At 44.6% G+C, this 10429-nt stretch overlaps 1 pseudogene; it reads left to right on the top strand.

Annotated features, from left to right (window-relative positions):
* The first annotated feature begins 353 nt into the window (after window positions 1–353).
* LOC139052526 (Na(+)/dicarboxylate cotransporter 3-like) overlaps window positions 354–10429 on the top strand; it is a 53876-nt pseudogene continuing 43800 nt past the window's right edge.

The raw sequence follows: 10429 nt of genomic DNA, 5'->3' as shown, positions 1-10429 counted from the left end.
AAGCCAAGCCTAGAAGTACCGGAGTGACGCGAGATTGACGTCGCCGGAAGAAACGAAGTCTGTGGCACCTCTTTGTGCGCCACGCGGTTCTTCGCAGCGTTACGGTTGGCGTCGCGGCAACGGTCGCTGGGCTGGCAGGCCGCCCACGACGGGACCGGGGGCTGCACGTGTCCCCACTGCCGCTTGACTTTATGACGCCGGCGTCCGCCGACGAGCGGGGCAACCAGGACACGAAGGAAACCCTCGCGCTTCGTCGTCGTGGTCGGCCCGTCTTTTGCCGTCGATTGTCATAAACTGCACGGTGGCACGCGCGTCGCTGTTCGCATATCGCTCCCGCGTCCGCCGAGGCGACCATGAGGGATGTCAAGAAGATCGCGCTTCGGGCACTGGCGCTCTGGAGGCAAATATTGATGGTACTCATTCCTGTCGTTCTGCTTCCGTTGCTCTTCTTCGAAGACGCTCAGGTGAGTTGCCACCGCTGTTCTTACGCTGCAGGAATAGATATTGCGCCGAGCGGCTGTGTACGGCTAGAGTGTGTCCTCTTGATTTTAAAAGCTCTTCGTCGTGTGCTGTTTATAAATTGTTTGTATCACCCCACCTCTTGTTTCTCTTAGGTATCGATGTACTATGGAGGGTTTTCCGCTCTTTGGTTAGAAGCGTTATTGCTTTTCTTTTTTCCTCTACTGTGAACTGAAACTTTTCTGGCGCTGCCTATTTTTGTTTATAAAGTACAGTGCCGGGCTAGTTGCTTCATAGCTTCCAAATAATATCGGTACATACTCTATATACCGCTTTAACACTGGTATAGTGCACTCAAGCAGCAATATTGAAAAGAATGAAAGCTCGTTCCTTTATAACAAGCAGCTGAAGAAAGAGCACTGTCACTTGGCTCTGAGTATATTGTATTCGCGGTTTGAATACATCGATAAAAAGGAAAGCTAGTGGACCGCTAAAAAAACTTTAAGAAAGTGTTTTCTAATCAGTGACAACCGTGAAGATCTTTTCACGCCGCGAGTTTCCGTTACTTTGTTGTACTTCAGCCCATTCAGTCCAAGCAGGAGCGTCTGATCCAATCATGTAAAAATATTGGTGTGGTGGAAGAGCCTTACAACTAGCTGACTACAAATAAACATATGCGTTCCTGTGTGGTCTCTATCTGTTTCCCAGACGCTTTTCTATTAATTTCTTTTTATATTCTGCCGCACGAATAGAATAACCCACTACGTAACCTCTTCGTAGTCTTGCCCAGTCGAAAGCTGAACCGTACGTGAACCAACTGCCATGGCACATACCAGTTATCATAAGTATGTCCCATGTCCTTTTAGCCACGTTCGAAAATTTCTGCGCTCTGTGCTTGTGCTATCGGTTTTGCATTTGTCCCGGCTCTTTTTATGCATTGTCGAATGACCCACGTCTAAACATTACTTTTTGTCGTGAAAAATTCACACTTAATCTGGAGGCTAGAAGCAGATATTGCCAAATATCGGAGAAAAAAAAAACGGCACACGCTTCAATGGCACCTTAAACAATTTCAGCTCATTTCCACTCCATGCAAAACAAGACTTCAAATTCACGCAATATGCGCTTTTCAAAATCTTAAGGAATCTTTAATTCACGGTGAAATGGCGGGGAAAACGAAATATTGACATGGCTCGGGGCTCGTATTTTTTGCACTCCATGTTGTCATACGACGCTCGTATTTTATTTGCTCTCAGTTTTTTTTTGTTGTTGCTGTTGTCGGATTTTCACGTTTTAATCTTCGAATAAAAGGTCTTCCCTGCGTCGCAACGCTCTGGGCAGCACTGCTGCCCTGAATAGCAAACATCATGCTTATTGAAGACATTCTCTGTCATTACTATCGTTGACTTTTGATTGAAACTACACACGGAAGCTGGCGTACTCTTCGCAGTCGCTTGCCCTCTTGCGCATGTTTAATGCCGGAAATTACGCAATGATCGTTTCATTTCCGCTTATGTAACAGCTTTGCTGACGTTACACACCATTTCGCTGTCCAGAAAAAAGGACTTTGCGGGCTGCAGCGGAAACGTGCACACCAGTTGCGCTTCAACACTCGCTCTTGTCGTTCCTTTCGAATGGCGCGCATCAACCTCACCCCGAAAATGCGTTTGCAGCGACAAAGAAAAGCCACCATATTACTCGAATAGCGAAATACCATGCAGATAACAACGACGCTGTCTAAATTCGCGAACGTTTGCTTATTTGTTTACAGCGCACATGAATCACCGCAGTGGCACCACTGCAGGGATTTATGTTCGACGAAGAATCGGCATGTATTTCCCCAAATTCCGAAATGTGAATAGAAACATCAAATTTGATAAAAATATTAGACAATGAACTATTAGTCAATAGCCCATAAGTTTGTTGATCCTTTTAGAAACGCATTCCAGTTGCTATACTTGTTCTTAGAAAAAAAAAAGGAGGGGGGTTGGCAAAGCTCGAGGCTCTTTCTACACTTTTCGAGTGCCTAACGATCGAGTTGAAAGGTGTGTTCTCGCTAAATGACACTCGGTCCGGTTTCATTATAGTATAGTAAAGGATGAATTGTACTGAATTTCTATTTCTTTTCCTTTCAAAGGAAGTAGAAACTGAGACTAAGGGTGAACAGGCCTGACCCGAGATCTGGGCTGAAGAGATGAAATAGCTCCAACACGGACAGAAGCGGAATGAGCAATCGCTGGACTAAAAACCTAATTTATAACTATGGCAAAGGACATACAATTATCCAATACAGCGAAAATAATAAAAAAGAAAACTGGAAACACTGTGCGCACCAGCCGCAGTCGCGGTCTATGGCAAATTCATTTTTATTCTTCGAAAACACGGATGGTTGACTAACGCAAGTGCAGCCCTTGATCCTGATATTTCATGCCTCAGAGAGTTTGCCTAATCACCATGGAGTCGAAAATATAAGCACTGTTCAAAAAAAAAAGAAAAGGGAGGCTGCAGAGTGTCGTGAGCGCCTCCTTTATCCTTGAGATATTGGATAACAGATCTTATACGGGGTGATAATTTTATTATTTTACGGAATTTTTGAAAGTCGTCTGTGGAAGATAGTATAGTTCTTGTCCGTGAGCTGGTTTATTCGAAGAGGCGGACATTACTAGCACGAGAAACTAAAACACATATTCAACTAATTACCGTAAATTCACAAATGAACTTTTTAATTAATTGCGTTATGGCACATATTACAATTTAAAGATTGTAGCCGGTGAGTTTGCATGACTTCTCCACTTGAAATGAAGTTCCAGGATGACACCAATTTTGAGATATTTCCTAAAATGTGGGACAGAATACATCGGCGTCCAAGTTACCTTCGCGCTTGAATGCCGTTTTGTTAAAAAACAAAGTGGAACAACGGGGGAATTTTTAAGGCGAGTTTGATGGTGCAGTTTTTCCAAACTGGTGTCATTCTGGAAATTCATTACAAGTGGATACGCCTTGCACACCCCCCGCTACAATTGGCAAATCGCAATATGCGCCGTCGAGTAATTTATTAAGAAGTCAATTAGTGAATCTTTGTTAAGTTGTTGAATATGTGTTGCATATTTTCATGCAAGTAATGTCCGCCTGCCTTAATAATCCAGTTCCGGAACTGGAATCGTGTTATTTGCAGGAGACGATTTCTAAAAACTTCGTAAAACTTAAAAATGCTGAAGCCCGTAAGTGCTAGAGTGACGCACCTGAGCGTCATTGTTTCTGACGATTTTCCAATTTCTCAAATAATTCTGAAATGGGATGAATTAAGCAATTTTCAACGTTGCCCGCAAATATGGTGTTGGTGGTCTTGTCTCCCCGATTGCTAGGGAACTTCTTATCGTGCTCCGTGTACAAACGCCGCAGCATAATTGATACAGAGCATGCCTTTCGGATCGAGGTGACATGCTTTGGAAGTATGAATGCGCTCTAAAAAATTCAATTGGTCGTGATTATTTTACATTAAATACGTTACTGAGAGAAAAAAGTTTAGAACAATACACAACCCATCAAGGCACGTTAAGATCTAACACAAATAACAGGTACAATTTCATTCCATAAGAGATTGGTGATCAAAAGAAAGATTACTTACCTGATGTAAAACTTTTAATTATGTGGTGGGGCACTTTATTAGTTTGACTTTGAGTGTAGGTATAGTGAGGCTATGGCTGTCTTCGTGACTGGAAATTTGACATGTCGGCTAATTTCGAGGTATCGTGGCAAATTAGTTGCCAGGAATTACGGCAGTTAGAAAAATTAGAATATATAAAAGAGATCCGCGATCAGTCAACAGCTTTTTTTGTTTTTAGAAAAGGTTTAGAACACGGTTGTAGAGTTGGGCATTCTTGTCTATACAGGGAGTAATTGAGTCAGTCGGTCTCACCGTGTCGTCACAGTCAAGCCATACAATAATGGATCAGTCAAGTCGCAGCAGGAGGCTGCAGAAGGCGGTGTGTCGACAACTCCTTTGTCTCTGTCTGTGCTACGTGTTACAAGCGTCGCATTGTGATGCCATGTTACCGAAGAGCTTGTGAGAGGTTCGTTACAACTTCGGACAGGTGTCTACGGAAGACGCTCCTCTCCGTTTGCAGTAGGCCAGTGAGAATGAATTCGATAGGCGCGTCATTCATCGTTACTGTCTTCAGAAAATAAAGGCCGTAGAACTCGTCGCAGCAGCGTGTCAAGCCCTGGGTGGTGCCCAGCGATCGCCAGCATCGCGAGTGAGATTTCATCTTGCTGCCGACGGAGGTCAGCAACCATTGTACAGGAGGCCCTTGAGACGAAGGCGGTGGCGCTTATAATTGCTCGACAGTCTAATTGATCGACAGGCTGACTACAAATAAACAGAAATAAACAGGTTTATTCCTGAGTGGTTTGTACCTGTTTCCCAGACATTTTGTTTCTCGTAACTTTTCCATATTCTGTTACACGTATCAAATAATCCTGGAATAAAATCGAATAAGATAGAATTCTAATTTGACATGTTTGGTCATAGCGTAATGCTTGTCATGACGCGAATGATTATGCGTTTGAAGCTACATGGTTTAAGCGCCCGGTCAATACACTCGGCTGATGCGTGCCGTTTGTTTTGCAGAAAGTTCGCTGTGCTTATGTCGTCAGCATCGTGGGCCTCTATTGGATTGTGGAGCCCATACCTTTAGGAGCCACGTCACTCATCCCCATCGTGCTGTACCCGATGCTCGGTGTTCTCACGACAGAGAGAACGTGCCAACTTTACATGAACGTAAGTTCGGTGAACGTAAGCGTTTCGTAACGAGCCAGAGAAACGCGACCACGCCGTAATGCGCCGACTTTTGCACTGTGTACACGAATCATTCGTAATATGTGTATACGAAGTGAAAGTCAGTAAGTGCACTTTGTGGTAGAACGTGTTGTGGGGCTAGTTGGTTCATCGCTTTCGAGAGATGAAGTGCCAATAGAGACATTGTTCTTTCTTCACTAGGGTGCTGTCTCTGTTGGCGCTTCATCTTTTGAATGCACTTTGTGGAATGTATTGTTCTTAGCGGAAACTGAGTGGTGAGGTGTTTGAACTCCAGATGTCCCTTACTCAAATCCTCCAGTCGTCAGCTTTTGGCTCTTGCAACGTTAACGGACGCACTTAACACATTTCTGGGGCCCTATAACGTAAAACTATTCCAATATGTTTCTATTCCAATTTCCTGACGTCAAATTTGCGTAACCAACAACGCAAGCACCGGGCGGTCACCCGCAGGGTTGTCTGAACAGACCAATCAAACGCTCTCCTCGTTCATAGGAGGTCACTTTTGTTTGCTTGAAAAACGAATAACATTGCCTACACTGAGCGGCTTGTCGTATCTAATTGGCTGACAAGAGGCGAGGAGAACGCTCAAGTGGAGAGAGATTCGATGGGGCCGAGCCACTGCACTGAAAGTCGATAACCGGATGAAGAGGGTGGTGCCGGCGTCTACAATTTGTCGGCTTTCCCTTACTTAGCTTGCGGCGGCATGGAACGGAAGCTCAAGAATGACGCTTAAACGGACCCTTAGCAAAGAAGAGTTGGAAGAATGAGGGGGCAAACGTGCCGAAAGTGCTCGAAAACGTTACACGGCCACGCAAGAAGCTTTATTATACGCAAATATATCCATGCTCTCCGGCAGGTGCGAGTAGCCCGCGTCTGAGTGATCGGCGGCAGCCATCTTGTATTCCTTTCGGAACGGGGCAGCCTGCGGCTATTCCGAAGAAAATTCAGTTTTGTTCGGCATATTAATGCATCTTTATCGCGTACACGTCATTTTGACGCGGTGAGTTCCTGCGGTTTTGTGACGTCGCGTGACAGGCAGGTGAAGTGGGTGCAGCCCGAAAACTTTTTACCAATAGCCGAGGGCTATAATGGCGAAAAGGGGGTGAATCAGAAATAACTGTTTTTATTTTTTCTGTCAAATCATGCATAATCAGTGCGTACACATTATATCAGCTGGGGACGTATCGCGGTTTTCGTGACGTCGCGTGACAGAAGGTGAAGTGGGCGTGGTTGAAAAAAGTTTTTGACCAATCGTGGAGGGCTGATAGCAGAATTGGAATAGAAAAGTTTGGAATAGTTTTACGTTATAGCGCCCCTGGTGTACTTACACACATTTACTTCTCGAAAGTAAGCAAAAAGATTTAAGGGGAAGCATCAACTCGATCCACTCTGTTCAAATAGATCTGGAATGCAGCACGAACCAGCTGAAGCGAATTGAAGTTGTTGCGTATTTTTTTAAGAACCGGTAAATTCTACTTGCGGATGAGAGCCGAATTTCTACTTGGAATATAACTATTTCTTGAATTATTCACACATATCAAGGATCATAAAATAACTTACTGTGCTTCCACTCTGTGAAGAAGGATGACCAGCGATGCTGTGTATGTGGGCCCCTTAATGGCGAACTGCACCTCCGCCGCGGGTCGGCCCGGCATTGCACTATCTTCGGGATCGGTCCACGTATGGGGAGTTTTGTATCTACACACGGACACGATCTTGGGAGAACTAGCCCTTAACAGCTTCGCTGTAAAATTCGTTACGTATTTGTATTTCTTAATTAGTTAATGTATAATTAATGGCGAAGACGAACGCGGGCACGAGCGAGTTCACGCGGTATCGCCGAGAGGCGCCAACGAGCCAGCTGTGGAAAAAAAATAAAATTATGGGGTTTTACGTGCTAAAACCACTTTCTGATTATGAGGCACGCCGTAGTGGAGGACTCCAGAAATTTCGAGCACCTGGGGTTCTTTAACGTGCACCTAAATCTAAGTACACGGGTGTTTTCGCATTTCGTCCCCATCGAAATGCGGCCGCCGTGGCCGGGATTCGATCCCGCGACCTCGTGCTCAGCAGCCTAACACCATAGCCACTGAGCAACCACGGCGGGTAGCTGTGGAAGAAGGCGACGCTGGCGCCAATCGTGAAAAATGATAGTTTTGCGCTAACATAGGGACACGATCCTGGGGAAAGTAGTCCTTAACAGCTTCGCTGTAAAAACTTTTCCGTTATGGGCACAACTCCATCCTCATTAGAAATGAGTCGTATGAAAATCCTGCAATAAATTTGTTAAAGTGTCCAAACCAGACAAGGCTGACATCATCATGAGCGACTTTGAACATGTACACTTCAAATCATCATTGCAAAATTTATGCAAGCACGACGTGACAGTTTCACGTCAAAGGGTTCGTTCCTGGTCAAGTGTCCCAGGCGTCTCGCTCTACAGTTTGAGATATTTTTGTAGAAAATCATGGCTATTTACTACCAGATTCCTACTCACTTACCACTATATTTTGTCTGAAAGGAACTTTCTTGCTACCTGAGGCGCTTCCAAAGTTTGCTCAAGTGCGCGGTGCATGGTTCTGCGAGAGAATAATGGTAAAGGTATTTTAGCGTGTAACGCTGCACAACTTCTTGTGCTGGACCTAAAAATATTTGTCTCCAATACGTAGTTGTGCTTGTGATGCATCGGTGGGAAAAAGTTCCTTATCAGCCAAGCCGACCATTATTTACTGGTAAATGTACGATAAAATTGTTCGTTGTAACTATCTCACTTAACTGTGCTAGAGCTGTACTTTGCAGTAATAATTATCCTGTGCCAATACACTGTACGAGTTTTATGAAGAAGAAAAAAGAGAAAAGTGCCAAAATGTTGGTTATGGTCCACATTCAGCCCCGATTTTCGCAATGTGATGGTGCAGGTAAAGAAGAAACACAAACTTCGTTAGATGAGTTTGTTTGTTGGCGTTTAATTTCCGTAAGTATATGTTATTATTATCACTGTTTGTTTTAAGGGAGATATGAGTGTTTGAATTTTAACCCTGATGCACTCTCGACATGGTTCCGTGCCTCCACTTCGCCGCCCAGCGCAATGTCTGACGGACTTGAGACAGCCGGTGCGTGCAGCTGCAACTAAAGCGCATTTATATTATGCAATCTCAAGAACCATTAAAATTATTGTCTTTGCCTTGTCTTGCTGCAGAACTTGCTAAAGCAGAAATCGTAGTTCGTAGTTCATCGTAGTTCATCGTACATCGTAGTTCAAGAAAGAAGCAATCACCTCGTACGCAAGTTTAGCACACAACCCTTCAAATCATGCATCTGTAGCTGCTTAGGCCGGAGAGATAAACACATTATGTTATTCATCCCTTTTCGCGAGAGCTTCTCTTGTTGGGAAAACAAGATGGGATGTCACGAGAACTCACAAGAACGTCGTTGCGCGAATCGAAGATGTGTCATTTGCACTCATGGAGTCCAGTGAGATGCGACCATCTTGGTGGGTCACGTAAAAAACGGTGGCGCAAGAGGCTGGCAGAAAATTATCGATAAGCGGCCATGCATGTTCAACTACGTGTGCATTGCCTTTCACCAGGTCGAAGGCGCACCCAGCCTTTGGTCGGCTTCTTTGTCCACGTGAGGCCAGCACGTGTATCGCCCGCTTTCCATCCAGGGTATACACTGCACAGCAGGCAGTCGCAAACATCCGCGAGCAAACACTGCTCGCGCTGTAATGCTAACTCTAGCAATCGTGCTTATATAGCACGACATTCTGACCCACGAAGTGTCAGCGAGGAGTGAGCGCATGTCTGTTCGCAATGAAGCAAGAAATCACGGCAGAATACGTGTAGGGCAAGCAAGTTCTGCAGGAGCCCGGAAGGCGCATGAAGGTTCACGAAAGGGGCAATTGTTCTCCGCCCGGCTATCCACCGAAGTGGCGGGGTGGCTGTGGCGTTGTGCCGATAAGCCGTGGCGAGAGGCTTCAATTAAGGGCCGAAGCGGCCGCATTCAGATCTGTGCGGAATGCAAAAACACCCGTGTACTTAGATTTCAGAGCAAGTTAAACAACCAAATGGGTCGTCACAATTAATACGGAGTCCCTCACTACGCCGTGCCTCATAATCAGATCGTGGTTTTGATGCATAAAACATCTAAATTTAACTTATTATTTAAATCAAGCCGACTGTGACAAAATGCTACAAAGGAGACTCCATACAGGCTTATGAGAAGGAAACCTTCGCAATTCAAAAAAAAACTCATTGTAGTCTTTTGTAGCTTCATGCTGTAGTCGGGTGGATAGAAAATTTCCGTTTCATAAACTTACGTCCACGTCGCGGGCTTCCGTAGAATTAATTTACCATATTTAGTGCCCCGGTGCTTCGACTTACAGAATAATTAAGCCCCGCACTGCTATCTGCTAGGTTAGCTCAGACGTTATAGAACGACCGCCTCCTAAACGCGTTGGCCTCAGCTTCGGAACCCTGGATCAGGACCAATTTTTCTTCAACTGCGAACAGTTTCCTTTTTTTAAAAACCCCTATGGGTTTTGTTTGTAGCTTCGTGCCACACTCGGGTGGATGACAATTTCCTCTTTCAGAATACCTGCATATAGTTTGCTTTTAGGTATCTCTGAAGCCCACAGGCCTGTTAATATAAGACCATACAATATTCGATGGTGGCACTATTATGCGAAGCATATAAACGTGTAATAGCTGAGGCTCGCCAATCACCATTTCCAGTTATGCGAACTACAGAAACATGCCGGCATTATTTCCGTCTTCAAACCCAGCATAAAAACCACCCATTGGCTCTAGACATAATGAAACGAGATAGAAGTTATGTTCATATAGAAATTCAAGAAAATCTTCACATATTGCCAAGAAATGAATTTTGGAACTCAGACATCGAATATCCTCCATGGCTGCGTACAGTTCCAAAAATCGAATTGTCAGTAGATGGGATATTCAGCAAAAGAGACATGTTCATTCGAGCTGCTCAACAACTAGCGCTGTACCAGATATATATGCGGTATTCAGGATACACACACGTCTATACAGATGGCTCCAGTACAGCAACCTCTTAAACTTCATCATTCATTATACCACACCTCAACAAACAAGAATCATTTAAGTTAACTCGTGCGACTTCGTCTACAAC

This window comes from Dermacentor albipictus, unplaced genomic scaffold (assembly GCF_038994185.2).
Source record: "Dermacentor albipictus isolate Rhodes 1998 colony unplaced genomic scaffold, USDA_Dalb.pri_finalv2 scaffold_26, whole genome shotgun sequence".
Classification (NCBI taxonomy): Eukaryota; Metazoa; Arthropoda; class Arachnida; order Ixodida; family Ixodidae; genus Dermacentor; species Dermacentor albipictus.
Note: the sequence above shows the minus strand (reverse complement) of the source record. Positions and strands in the feature narration are given on the sequence as shown.